The sequence below is a fragment of the Primulina tabacum genome, chromosome 3 (assembly GCF_025594145.1).
Source record: "Primulina tabacum isolate GXHZ01 chromosome 3, ASM2559414v2, whole genome shotgun sequence".
Classification (NCBI taxonomy): Eukaryota; Viridiplantae; Streptophyta; class Magnoliopsida; order Lamiales; family Gesneriaceae; genus Primulina; species Primulina tabacum.
Genome location: NC_134552.1, coordinates 30,003,221 through 30,018,772, shown reverse-complemented (window position 1 = coordinate 30,018,772; position 15,552 = coordinate 30,003,221).

Sequence of the window (15,552 nt, the reverse complement as noted above, 5' to 3'; positions counted from 1 at the left end):
GTGAGCATGATTAATACGTCTAAGTTATGAAAGATAAGTGATCGAACTCATATTAGTATGTGCAGCAGTGGCCCCAAGCGAGATCCAACGAATCCCTCAACGCCATGTAAGTATATTCAACATGTAAAATGAGAAAATATTTCAGTTTTGAGGTATGTTAAATGTCTTTTGACCAATTATGAACGGATTTGGAAGTCGGTGAACGTGGCTGAGGACCTCTCCACCCCGGTAAAGCATGACAAGGTTTAGATTAGGATTGGGAAAGCATGACCAGGGACCAATCCACCCGATAAAGCATGAATGGGGATATCATGTATGTGGTAGTTGATTTTATCTGCCAGCCCAGTACTGTTGTTTAGTCTGATCAGGCGCAATTATGTATGAGTCACTTGCTTTGGAACATATCTCTACGCAAAATGATGATGTTATGCATGTTCAAGTATGTATGATGCAAGTATGTTTATGAAAAGTTTTATGATGACGGCACGTTTATGTTTATGTTATTACGTTCAAGTTTATGTACGTACGTTCGACTTTTAAGTTGCATGTGGTTTTATTACGTATTATTTGTTATCTCTAGTTTATACGTGTTGAGTCTTTAGACTTACTAGACTTGATCGATGCAGGTGAGGAAGACTTTGAGGAGACTAGGGGTGGGGACCAATGAGCCGACTGGGACTCTGCAGGAGGCTAAACCCGAGGATCGCCCATATTTTAAGATTTTATGCGTGTTCAAATACTTGATTTTCATGAGTTGTGTTGACAATGTTTAACTGTTCTCTTTTTGCAAACTTTGATGGTAGTTTTTTTATTCCAATGATTTTAGACGATCAAATATTTGTTAACACAATTTGATGATTATGATTTATTTAAGAAATTTTATATTTTTCCGCAAATGTTAAAATAGTTTAAAAGTACGGTGCGTTATAGGACACCTATGGAACCGTGGTTGTCCAAGAAGAAGAATACGAATAGGATGAACTTCAAGTTGATGAATTGTTGATGGCGCCATCTCAAATAGAAGATGGCCAACACAAAGTACAAGACCCGTTAGAAGAGATCAACTTGGGGGAGCTTGAGAATCTAAAAGTGGTGTATGTGAGTAAGCTACTGGAAGAGCAGTTGAACCAAGATTTGATCATTATGCTGAAGGAGTACAAATATTGTTTTGCATGGAATTATGATGACATGCTAGGGTTGAATAGGAAATTGGTCGAACACCGACTTCCACTCAAAGATAGTTTCAATCCATTTCAACAGCCATCTCGCCGCATGTCAAAAGAATTCGAGTTGAAAGTTAACGAGGAAGTCGAGAAACTGTTGAGGGCCAAGTTTATAAAACCAATCAGATATAATGAATGGCTTTCGAACATTGTGTCAGTCATGAAAAAGAATGACAAGGTCAGAATATGTATCAACTTCCGAGACTTGAACTATGCAACTCCTAAATATGTGTATGTAATGTCGATACCTGATATGTTGATTGATTCAGTGGCTAGGCATGAGTTGTTATCTTTCATCGATGGATTCTTGGGTTATAATCAGATCAAAATAGCAGAGGCAGACACTCACAAAACAACATTCAGATGCACAGGAGATGTTGGTACGTTTGAGTGACTTGTCATGCCCTTCGAGCTAAAAACGCAGGAGCCACGTATCAAAGGGCTATGAACTCGATCTTTTATGATATGATAGTGTAGAGGCCCGAAATTCGTACTTGAAAATTTGTGGAAAAATTTTAAGTTTTCTCTTTAAGTAATTAAAATGCCTCATTGATAAAAATAACTGATAAAAAGCTTAATCATTCAAAATAGCAGCGGAAGTAATTAATGTATCAAAACGACAACTTAAAATAATTAATCGTTATAAACTGAGTTTGCATAAAAAGAAATAATAAGTAAACTGCTAAATGAGGTCCTCGGGTTCCTACTACTGCCGACCCAAAATTGGCTCACTGGTCCCCGTCCTCAGTCCCGACCTCATCAGTACCTACAACAATCAAATCTAGTGAGTCTAAAGAGTCAGCATGCATATATCATAAGTAACAAGTAATAATAATAAAATTGCATGCAAGGTAAAAATATCATGTCATGAGTAATTATAATACGTGCATAACTGAACTGAAAATCATAAGTGAAATGTTGCTCGATAGAGCCCTGTCATGAAATAACATGTCATAATTTTCTATTGAGAATACGTTCTACGCAAGTGGCCCCTGAACTGAACTGACTCGTCAGATCAGACTAAACCACAGCATACTGGGCGGTAGAGATCTACCAATACATGAACATGAACTGAACCGGTCAGTGACCACCGGATGAAGTAATAATCCCATGATAAGCTGCTATCCCATGAAGTGAGGTGGCCATAAGCAATATCGCATATATCTCAAAAATAAACTTTTATATTTTTGCACGTAATATAATTAAATAACATAATTAAATATCCTGTATTATTTTACCAAATGGGTTGGATCGTTCCCAGGCTCGTTGCGACCTAATTCTAACATGAAAAATATGCAACTAAACTTATCTTGACTAACACTTCAAAATCGACCCAAAAACTAGACAATTACGCCCAACTAACTTATTATTCAACCATGGCTTCGTACCAACCCGAACCAACATCAACCATCGTTTATCCATGGTTAAAATACTCTTAAAATACTGGAAAACATAACCATAGGGCTGTAATATACGAAAATTGCGCAATGGAGGCCAAAATCATGAAACGCTCTTTCGAGAGTCACTTTGGCACATTGCACCGTAAATTCTCGTACGACCTCTAAACTTAACCGAATCACAAACGGCCAAAAACATGACCTTCCTAACTTGATGAGGTACTGTCTTGTCCAAGTCCATAGGCTAAATGCCAACCGAGAACTCAAACGAGCCTCTGAACCGAAGCACCAACCTGCTGTACAGAAAATTACAGCAGCAGCGCTTGCGCTTGCATGCGTTCTTTGCAAGTTTAATGGCCATTGGGGCTTGAACCACCAACCAGAGCCTCTTCCCAACATCCTAAGGTATGGCTTGAACCATGGCTAAGGGCCCTAGGCCAGCCACAATCCAAGAAACACCCGAACCATCACCACGCTTCCAACCGAGAACAAAACTGCACGCATGGGACGTCTTGCTTGTTCTTCCTATCATGTACCATTCCAGTGGCCATTTTATTGACCATGGCATGATCTAGACATTGTAAGATATTGTATGAACCGTGGCTAAGGGCTAAAAAGCCAACCAAGATCCATAACCACCTCAAAACCGAACACACACTTACACAGAAAATTCAGAAAACAGAAACCGTGGGACGCTTGCGTTGTTTTGTTTTAAAACCTAGGGAACCTTGAACCAAGCCATGAAAGGGAATCTTGGTCACGTCCTATACATTCCAAGGAGGGATTCTAACCATGGCTACATCCCCTAGGGCAGCCAAAATCAGAACCCACACCTTAGGCAAGAAAAACAAGAAATCGAAACACAAAAACTGCACTATGGGAGTTGCTGTCCATTTCGTCTTGCTTGTGGCGAAGGGACTCAAACCGATGGACCAGCACCTCCCTAACACATCCTAGTTCATGTCCAAAAGCAGCCTTGAGTGCTTGGAACGAGCCACCCCTGAAATCAAAAGAAAGCATACCAACGTGAAGCATGAAGGGAAACAAAAATCTGTGCAGAATTTTCTTGTTCTAGTTGCTGAAAATTTCGGTTTTTGCCTTCTTAATCATGCACATGAAATGTTTCAAAATAAATATAGGACTTGATTGAAGAGCAAGGAATAACATATACATGCCTTGGAAATTGTTTTGAAGAAAACATGAATGATACGACGACAAGGCGCGGCGGAGACGGAGTGTTCTTCTTTTATTTTCTCTCTTGTTTTCTTTCTTAATTCTCCTATGGGACTCATGATTTTCTCCATTGAAAATGCTCTCAAGTTTTTGAAAATGGGGAGAGAAAAAGTCTAGGAGGTGAATGAGGAAGTTGCAAAATAGATGGGAGATTAAATGGCAAGATCAAATCTTTTCTATCCTAGAGTTTGAGGGATAAGGAAATGGTTTGATATGATTTGATTTGAGGATATTTGATAGGGTGATGGCCGATTCTAGCTTATCAAATAAGGGGGAATATTTCTTAATTGTTAATTAGTGGTGAATAAAAATGAAGGGAATCATCTACCATGTAAAGAATAAGGAAATGAATCAAAGGTGGTGAGTTGTCAAAATAAATTTTGAATTGTTTAGGGGCCCGAATTCTTGCTTTTAAAAATGGGTAAAATATTGCTTAATTAATAATTATTAAGGATTAAATGTGGGGGAATTATCTCCTAAGAAAAGATAAGGAAAGAAATAAAAAATGGAGAGTTGCCAAATATTTTTAAATCTTCTAAGGAGGTGGCCGATTATATTATAAAAATGAGGGTAGGAATATTGTTTATTTGCTAATTATTGGGGATTAAAATTGAGAGAATTATCTAGCATGAAGGGATAAAGAAAGATATCAAAAATGGAGAGTTGACAAATCAAAATTAAATCTTAAGGGAAGTGGCCGAAAATTGCATGATAAATGATGGGAAAAATATTTCTTAATTATTGAATTTTAAATCTTTAGTGTTTTATCTACCCATTAAATATTTTAGTGAATTAATAAATTAGTTTAGGATGGTAATTATCTTGCATGCATGGCTAATTCTTTAAGTTAAATTACTAACATGTTAAGTTGAAATTCCTTAATTAAAATAAGCCTAGATTAACTTATCTCAATTGGTCACATATTTTAATTTAGGCTTTTAAATTAAATTATTGGACATAAAGGAACTTATTTACTACTTATCTCAAGTTAATTAAATAAATCCTTAAACATTCTTTTATTTTAAAATGACTTATTATTTATCTTAAATAAATTCTATGAATGTTTTCTTAATAATAAATTTTATCTCAATACTCCAACTTCAGTCTGGCCTCGCTTATTTAACTGAAAAGATAAAACTAAACTTATGTGATAATTAATCATGACTAACAATTTTAAAAATGCTTTAAATAATAAAGAAATCATTTTTAATTTAAATGCTAGAAATTATGCATGACTTACGTAGTCTGATTTAACGGGTTCTACAGATAGGACATCATATTGAAGTATATACAGATGATATTGTTGTGAAATATAAACAAGTTGTTGATCACATCGAGCATTTGAGAAAGAGTTTCAAAAGAATGAGGAAGAATGAGTTGAAGTTAAACCCATTGAAATGTGCTTTTGGTGTGTGACCGACAATTTCGGTTAGGAATAATTCTAGCAAGCGGACTAGGTCAAGTAATAGTATTTGGAGATGAGTCCAGGTATCGTACCCACAGAGATCGATGTTTAATTACTAGAATATGAATTATTTTTCCTAATTTAGGCTAATAAAGTCAATTGAGGGGAGATAAATTAATTAAAACTTAATCAAACAATTTAAATAAATTAACTAAAGCAAAAAAATCCAAATTATTAAATTAGACGAAAATTCAAATTATTTAAAGACGACTAAGGCGCACAACGGTACCGAGACAATTTATAATCTACGTGTCAAATTCATATTCGATAAATCAATTATTTAATTCACGACGGAATTCCCAAAATTATTTATTAAACGATTCCTCGAATTAATAAACCTAATTAAATCTAACAGTCCAATTATTTTTAACTGAATTTAATTAGATTCAACCGCGTTAGATTGCTGTGAAATTCCAGTTTTTCAACCTAAAGTCGCACACTGAAATCGAATACTATTTCTAGTCAATTTAACCATGTGTTGATTGATGTGTGAAGCAAATATTAATCTATCGCCTTCCTATTTTAGATTAACCAACAAATATTCTATTTAATTGGCCAGATTAAAAGAACACGTGATAAACGACATCAATCAATGAATAAAATAAATAATCTAATTGAATTAAACTCAAAACATCAAAAATAATATGTCTCGGCCCTATCATGGCCTTAGTCTATAAAAATCTACTCCATAAACTTAAAATAAAATTGCAATTCACTGTTTAAATTCAATGCAGAAAACATGATTAAGAAGGAATGGAAAGAGATTCTCTGTAATTTGTAGCGTGTGAGGAATTCCTCGCTGGTTTTGCCTTCCTTCTTCCTCTCCTTTTTTCTTCTTCTGCGCTGTTCTCCTATTCCGTCTCCTTCAGAACTTCTGTTCTCGGCTGCCTTTCTTCTCTTGTACGCTTCTGCCCTTTTATTCTCCTCAATGGGCCTCTCCTTTTTTTTTTTTAAGCCCATATCAAGTAAAGAAAGTGTAGATAAGATATTTGTCAAGATTTACATAAATTTCTCCAAAAATTCAATATCATCAAGGAATAAGAATATTTTATTTCCTTTGAAATCTAGCAAATTTATTTTATCTCCTAATTTAAACACTTTTCACTTTTTATTCAAATATACAATTATTAATTAAATTAACCACATAATTAGGATAAAAAGTCTAGATAAGGGCAAATATTATCAAATCAAATCCCTAAAATCTTTTGTAAGATTTGGCCTTATCAATCCCCACACACTTAAGCCTTTGTTCGTCCTCGAGCAAATTAGAGAATAAAAATATAACCGAGGAATATTCAATGATTCACCACAACAACTGACACGATCAACACTTTTCAACCTACCAAACTCCGTCACTCAATCAAAAGATCATACTTCGAAAATCGTAAAATTCACTTTCGTTGCAACTTTAAAACTCAAGCATTCACTAGAAAAGATCAAGATAATGAGACGTGTGTAGTGTGGAAGTCAAAACTCATATTCCTCAAAGGTGTTTTAGTTCAAGGAATGCTCAAATTTTCTGGATTTTTTTTTTTTTTTAAATAAAGAAACTCTCCATAAGTTTATCTTTCATATCTTTCTCCACTAAATGTTGGAGGAATATGACCCGGTCAATAGGTCTTTTTAAGCTTATAAGGTTAGGCCACGGCTCACGGCTACAATAAAGGTAGGGAGATTCAAAATGAGAGAAAATAAACAATTTAATCATACAGCGCACTCCTTCATCTCTTATCTTCTTTTCCTTATGGAATTTCACCATTCATCCACCTAACTTTTTCATCTTCCTTGTACTTTCATTCATATTCCCCCATATTTTCTTTCTCTTCCTCCAGTTTTTTTTTTCGATCTTCAACAACATTCTCTTTTAGGTTTTTCAATCATCACATCAATATTCCTCCTTCCTTTCTTTTTCATTATGTATCTTTTCATCAATCCCTTTCTCATTCTTCATGATTTTTTTCAAACTCCTCCAATTTTTCTTATCAATTATCAACACATGAGAGTTATTGAAAATTTTAAAGCGCTAAAGGGGTTTATTTCTCTCAAAATTAAGGTAGAGGAATATTGTATATGCTAAAATTGGGTAGTTGATGTGGGATTTTGAAGGAATACGAATGATGGTTAATTGTATGTCTTTGACACACTCCATTCGATTTTTTATAGGCTCAAAATGGGGTACTAGGGATATAAATGATGCATTGGGTAGGCTCGAAAGGCTCAAACGGTCCAAAGATCGCCTAAATCATCCCTAAGTCATTCTCCTCCGTATTTTCGCCTCGAAAGATAATCAGACAAGTTCTAGATTGTTTCTTTTCTTTCTCTTTTTTTTTCAATTTTTTTTATGAGCTCACCTTTTACTAATTCACGATTAATTCATATAAGTATGACCTAAAGTGCATAGATTATGTCTCAAAATATGATACAAAACTAGTTTGTGCTCAAATCCTTCGGCTACAACTACAGCTCATCTCAATCAATTCTAGGTGTGATGTAATTTTTTGAGTGTTCAAAAATCTAGAAAGTCAATTAGTGTGTCATGTAATCACAAGTGCAGTTTCTCAAAGAATAACCAAAAAAAAAAAATTTCATGCTCGAGGATTAAACATTGAAGCACATGCTAAGTGTGGTGACGTGAAACAAACACAAATCAAATCTCCCCCCCCCCCCCCCCCCCCCCACACACTTTAGATTTACACTGCCCTTAGTGTCATGCCATTCAAAAAGAATATAAAAGTTGGGTGCAGAATAGCAAGAGAACACTTCCCTGATAGTGTTGCTTTAAATTCCATGGACTGTTACATGGGGATGGTAGAATTCCTCAGTGCTGAAAATCTTTTATTTCAACAGTTTAGCTTTTCCAGAATCTAAATCATATTCCTTCATTCCAATATTCCCTACACACACCAAAATCACAGAAAATTAACCTAATAGAATGAAAAAGTAAAAAAATAAAAAAAATAAAATGAAACGAAATAAAATAAATCACTAGGTTGCCTCCCAGCAAGCGCTAAATTTCTTGTCTATAGCTTGACTACGGAGAAGCATCCATCAAATAGCGGCTTCCGCCCATAGTAAATATCATAGAATATTACATATGGGTCTTGATTATATGTGCCCTCAAGCTTGACATGATATTGACATTGCACGCTCGTCGCTCCAACAACACTCGGCAAAGACTGATTATTAGGGGAAGAACAATCTAATCTATGATAAAGCTCGTAGAGGATGTAATATTCTTGAGTTTGCGTTGATGGAAATAAATAATCTATTGGTGAAATATATGTTAAGACCATATATGAGTTCAAATCCTTCGACTTGTGTTCTTCTACATCCTCCAACTTCTCTTCTGCCTCATCTTCGCATAGGAATTCCTCGAAGAATTCTTCTTCCTTCAAAAATAAATATTTTAAATGAGGAGGAAGTGGTTTGAGTTCGAGGAATTGGGGTTCTTCTATGGAAGGTTTAAGTGATTTTGGAATATTTCCAAGCTCCCCAATCTTCGAATTCATAGATCTTGGCAAAGGCTTTGATCCCTCCAAGTAGTTCATACATTCCTCCACTTCTTCTCTGCTGGATTCCGTGGACTTTGGGTTAACCAAAAGCTTTTCCAGTGGGTCTTCAATAAAAGTATCCTGCACACTACACTCAACAATATCATCAATAGCATCTATTCTATAACAATCAGAAGATCCAGGATATTTCATACTATGAAAAACATTAAAAGTTACCTTCTCATCATTCAACCTCAAAACTAACTCACCTTTTTGCACATCTATGAGAGCTCTTCCAGTAGCTAAGAAAGGACGACCTAAAATTAGGGGGATCTCACGATCCTCCTTCATGTCTAGCACAACAAAGTCAACTGGAAATATAAATTTATCAACCTTAACCAAAACATCCTCTATAACCCCTCTAGGATATTTAATAGACCTATCAGCAAGTTGAAGGGAAATAGTGGTTGGTTTAACTTCTCCAATCCCCAATTTCTCAAAGCAGGAATAAGGCATAAGATTTATGCTAGCACCAAGATCACACAATGCTTTGTTAAAATTAGAATTACCTATAGTGCAAGGAATGGAGAAACTACCTGGATCCTTAAGCTTTAGAGGTAATTTATTTTGCAAAATAGCTGAACATTCCTCAGAAAGCTTTAACAGTTTCAAAATCAACAAGTTTCCTCTTTTTAGTCAAAATATCTTTCAAGAATTTAGCATAAGAAGGCATTTGAGCCAAATCCTCTACAAAAGGAATATTTATGTGCAATTTCTTAAAAACTTCAAGAAATTTTGAAAATTGTTGATCCAATTGTAGTTGCCTTGCTCTTTGAGTGAAAGGAAGTGTATTAATATCAATATTATCATTAGAATCAAACTCCTTACCTTTCTTACCTGTCTTCCGTGTAGTCTGAGTGTTCTGTTCCTTAGCATCTTCCATTTTTGGTTTCATTCCTCCATCATTCTTTGCCTCCATATCTGTAGAATTCTGCCTATTTGGTTCCTCTTCCTCAACCTTGACCACTGTACTCACTGCATTCACTCCTTTCGGATTTTTCTCAGTATCACTTGGTAGTGTTCCAAGGGGTCGATTTGCTAATTGATTGGCTATTTGACCCATTTGAGCATCCAACCTTCGTAAGATAGCATCATGATTCTGCAGTCTCGTCTCCATTCCCACAATATGTTTCATCATAAAATCCTCATAAATTGGTCGTTGATCTTCTTGCTTGAATCCTGGAGGTGCTGCAGGTACCAATAATTCTTGTTGTCTCACTTGTTGAGGAATGGGCAGTGGAGGAATATGTGTTGGATTAAGGGAATTCTCCGTATTCTTCCAAGACAAATTAGGGTGATGCTTCCATCCTTGATTGTATGTGGAACTGTATGGATTTGATTGTTGTCTCCATTGATTCCCCACAAAATTCACTGCTTCTTCATCAAAAATGGGTTGTTCCTCGATGACTATTCCTTGGACCTGATTTGCTTGATTTGATTTCAGCTGAGAGAATTGATGGGCCAACCCATCAATCTTAGCAGTAAGTGCATTCAACACATCCATTTCAAGAACTCTAGCCTTCTTTTATCGTTTAATATCTGTCCAACCCGCACTATTTTCAGCCATATTTGAAATTATTTCAAGTGCAACTCGTGGAGTCTTCCTGTATAAGCTACCATTGGCTGCCGCATCTAGCATGGAACGCACAGAAGGATCTACTCCGTTATAGAAAATCTGAACTTGTTCAGATGAAGAGAAACCATGTTGAGGACACCTCCTCAACATCTTTCTAAATCTTCCCCAAGCTGTATGTAATGTCTCCCCATCCTTCTGGCGAAAAGATGATATATCAATACGCAATTGTGCTAGCTTGGTGGGTGGAAAATATTGATTCATGAACATTTCCACCAAACCATTCCATGTAGTAATAGAACCAGCTGGTAGATCTCTAAGCCATTCTGCTGCTTCACCATGCAAAGAGAAGGGGAATAGTCTCAATCTTATGGCATCCGTGCTCACTCCATTGAACTTGATTGTGTCACAGATAGATAGAAATCCCTCCAGATGTGCATTAGGATCCTCGGTCTGCGATCCTCCAAATCTCACTTGATATTGTATCATTTGAATGATAGATGGCTTCAACTCAAAATTATTTGCTTCCACAGTAGGGCGAGTGATGCTAGAACCATAACCTCCAGTGGTTTGTCTAGTGAGATCATAGACAGTGCGATCATCTTCCTCGTTGTCCATTACTTCCATCCCTGCTGTTTCAACTTTCTCCTCTTGTTTTAATTGTTCTTCCACGTCAAAGTCTGAGGATTTCTCCCTTTGAGCTCTACGTCTCCGTCGAAAAGTATTCTCAATCTCTGGATCAAACGGCTCTAATTCTGTCTCTCCTCTGACACGGGTCATGCACAGTAAGATAATCCCTGAAAATAAATAAACAAACTTTAAACGTACGAATATGCGTAGAATCAACAAAATTAAATAATAACCTGATCTCAAGAAAGTAATAAATCCTAATATTAAACAATTCAATCCCCGGCAACGGCGCCAAAAACTTGACCTACGATTTCGGTTAGGAATAATTCTAGCAAGCGGACTAGGTCAAGTAATAGTATTTGGAGATGAGTCCAGGTATCGTACCCACAGAGATCGATGTTTAATTACTAGAATATGAATTATTTTTCCTAATTTAGGCTAATAAAGTCAATTGAGGGGAGATAAATTAATTAAAACTAAATCAAACAATTTAAATAAATTAACTAAAGCAAAAAAATCCATATTATTAAATTAGACGAAAATTCAAATTATTTAAAGACGACTAAGGCGCACAACGGTACCGAGACAATTTATAATCTACGTGTCAAATTCATATTCGATAAATTAATTATTTAATTCACGACGGAATTCCCAAAATTATTTATTAAACGATTCCTCGAATTAATAAACCTAATTAAATCTAACAGTCCAATTATTTCTAACTAAATTTAATTAGATTCAACCGCATTAGATTGCTGTGAAATTCCAGTTTTTCAACCTAAAGTCGCACACTAAAATCGAATACTATTTCTAGTCAATTTAACCATGTGTTAATAGATGTGTGAAGCAAATATTAATCTATCGCCTTCCGGTATTAGATTAACCAACAAATATTCTATTTAATTGGCCAGATTAAAAGAACACGTGATAAACGACATCAATCAATGAATAAAATAAACAATCTAATTGAATTAAACTCAAAACATCAAAAATAATATGTCTCCGCCCTATCATGGCCTTAGTCTATAAAAATCTACTCCATAAACTTAAAATAAAATTGCAATTCACTGTTTAAATTCAATGCAGAAAACATGATTAAGAAGGAATGGAAAGAGATTCTCTGTAATTTGTAGCGTGTGAGGAATTCCTCGCTGGTTTTGCCTTCCTTCTTCCTCCCCTTTTTTCTTCTTTCGCGCTGTTCTCCTATTCCGTCTCCTTCAGTACTTCTGTTCTCGGCTGCCTTTCTTCTCTTGTACGCTTCTGCCCTTTTATTCTCCTCAATGGGCCTCTCCTTTTTTTTCTTTTTAAGCCCATATCAAGTAAAGAAAGTGTAGATAAGATATTTGTCAAGATTTACATAGATTTCTCCAAAAATTCAATATCATCAAGGAATAAGAATATTTTATTTCCTTTGAAATCTAGCAAATTTATTTTATCTCCTAATTTAAACACTTTTCACTTTTTATTCAAATCTACAATTATTAATTAAATTAAGCACATAATTAGGATAAAAAGTCTAGATAAGGGCAAATATTATCAAATCAAATCCCTAAAATCTTTTGTAAGATTTGGCCTTATCAGTGTGAAAGCAAGGAAATTTTTAGGATTTTTGGTACATCAGAGGGGAGTCGATGTGGATAAAAACAAAGCGAAGGCTATCATGGAGGCAAATCCACCTAGGAACAAGAAAGAGTTACAACGCTTCCTTGGGCAATTAAATTACTTGAGACATTTTATTTCTATCCTTGCAGGGAAGATGAAGGAGTTTTCAAAGTTATTGAGGATCAAAGACAGCGGGGCCTTTAGGTCACTTAAAGTATGGCGAGAAAGAACTACAAAAAGTGGGGAGTTGGGCGCACCAGGCGAGACAACGAAGAATAAAGAAGGAACATGAGAGTGAGAGCGCTTTGAGAACCACAAGAAGACTCAGGATTTGATTTTGGTATAAAAATAGGCTAACTAAACATTTTTGTATGTGTTTAGTTACCTGTTGTAAGACTTTATTTGAAGTGGGCCTTAGGGCCACCAATGTAAATATCTGTTGGTTATGATCAAATGAAGTTGGCCAGTAAGCCACTCTTATCATATTAGAATCATTTAACTTCGCTTGGAAATCAATTGGAGAAATAATCACGAGTGGGGAGTTTTTAAGCAAACATATTGTTTCATTGAAATTTGTGAAATGAGTGGGATTATTTGGATCGAAGTATAAGAATCGACAGAAAACTTCTCCCCCAACTAACATCCAACATCAAATTCAACTCCTTTGCATCCAACAATCACAACACCAAACCAATAGTCAACAAATATAAAGCGGAGCCACCGCATGCAAGAAAATCAAGTAAACGTGTATGCGGGAAAGGGGTCCGACTAAAGTGCAAATGCATATACGTGTATGCGGGACATGGGCCCGAATGAACTGCAATGTATAAATGCAAGGGACAAGGGAGTCGTCTTGAGTGGATGTAACAGGTAAGAGCACATAAGAGTTGAGAGTTACCTGTGTTTCAAAAAGCTCCAAATGACACCAAAGCTTAAATGTCGAACGCACTAGAGAACTGAGGCCAATCCATGGCCAACTCTCTGTCAGTGTTACCTGCCATCAATGAACTTACCAACACCAACATATAGAAGCAGGAAACAAACGTGATAATGATGATACATACAAGGATATGCAATCGGGGAACATTCAACTAACAAAGCAAGACAACATAAAAATAGATAGCAATGAAGAAATGAGAGTATTTACCAATCTTCGGTAATAACCATTGACCTTGAAGAAGTTCTGGATCTAATTGGTGGTTGGATGGAAATCAACACACCTACAACAAAGATAATGATATATCAAACTCCCCTGTCAGACATGAATATAGATGCGGGAAGGCCAAATAATGGCTTATGAATGTCGCATACATTGTTTCCACGAGATAAATGCATCAAAATAGCCAATGTCATATCTAATTTAGTGGGTGCAAGAGATGAAGCTAAGGGAGTGGCCGAGGCCGAGACATGAATAAACTTAGAAATAATATGTTTATGAGGTTCAAAAACAATTTCATACATACGAGATATTACTCAATAATCACCTTTCCTCGGATGCATGTAATAAGGCCATGCAATGGCCATCGTACTACTACCACGATGCAAAGGCTAATAGATGGCCAAACAATGTCAAGTCTCTCAACTCCTCGCAAGAGTTTGACATAAACAAATGAAGAAGGACAGTGGCATATAAACATCTACAAGGATTCAATATGGAATTAACATAGAATAACATGACAATGATCACTGCCATGGCAAAACCAATCGTCATGCCCTTAAATTTCTCTTGAGACCTCGAAGCACATCCCGGTTAATCATACAAAGCAGGAAGAAGGAACCAAATTGCATCACATAGGACTCAAGAAGAAGGGATTGAGATTACCAATAGATGTAGAGGAGGAAGGACATATGAGCAATAATCGATCCTTGAAGAAGAGAGGACCAAGATTTTTTCGGGCTCCGAGAACAGAATTGAACGATTTGGAACCAGCGGTAGAGGCCGCGAACGTGGAAAGAAGCGAAGGCGCGGGAGCGACAATTGGTAAGGGAGTGGTACTCGCGATGGTCGGCCCAGGGAGACACCCTGGAGATGAGTCTCGTGCCAGAATGTTTCTGCAAAGGACAACAGCCTAGGGAAGAAAATAACATAAAAATGGTGAACGATCTTCAACAGTGGCATGGCGAGAGACGGGGTTGAAGACAGAAAATGCGACAGAAAAAGAGTTTTTGTGTCGAAAATCCTGAGAGACGGGAGTTTGAAATTCATGGTTGGGTTTTGATAATTGGTTGGAAATTAAAGCTTTTTTCTAGAAGAAGAATGGGAAAGTGCTTTGGTTGCGATGGTAGAAGAGCGGGATAAGTTTTTTACTGTAATTTGAAATATGTCAAGGGATTGGGCCTTATAATTCTACAGTCCATTACAAATGGCCCAATAGATGCTAATTTGGGCTTTCTTGATCCAAGTGGAAATTATGAAATATTGTATGATTTTATATACAAGCATTTTGGCCCACAGGTCAATACTTGCAAGCCCAAGTCTAAGGAAAAAAAATGAGTCCATCAATAATTAAAATTAGTTTGATTAAGTCAAAAGACGTGCAAACAAGAGGAGATAGTGGAGCAGATAGAGGAGATCATGGGAGAGTGGAGAAAACTGCACAACAGTCCGAAGAAAAGAATCGGCCGACACAGGGAAGAAAAAACAACAATCTCTCGCACAAGTTCAGGCAACTCCCTGCAGAATTCTCATAAATTTAATCAAGCTTTTTCATACTATTTCAGTCATATTTTAGCATCCTTGTACATATTCTAGCACTATTTTGTTATATTTTTCACTGTTTTTGTAATTTCCTACTGATTTGTTGATACATATCATGTTGGGAGTTTATTTCATAAAGTTTTATTGTCTTTTCTTTCGTTTTGGCGTTGTATTAGTTTA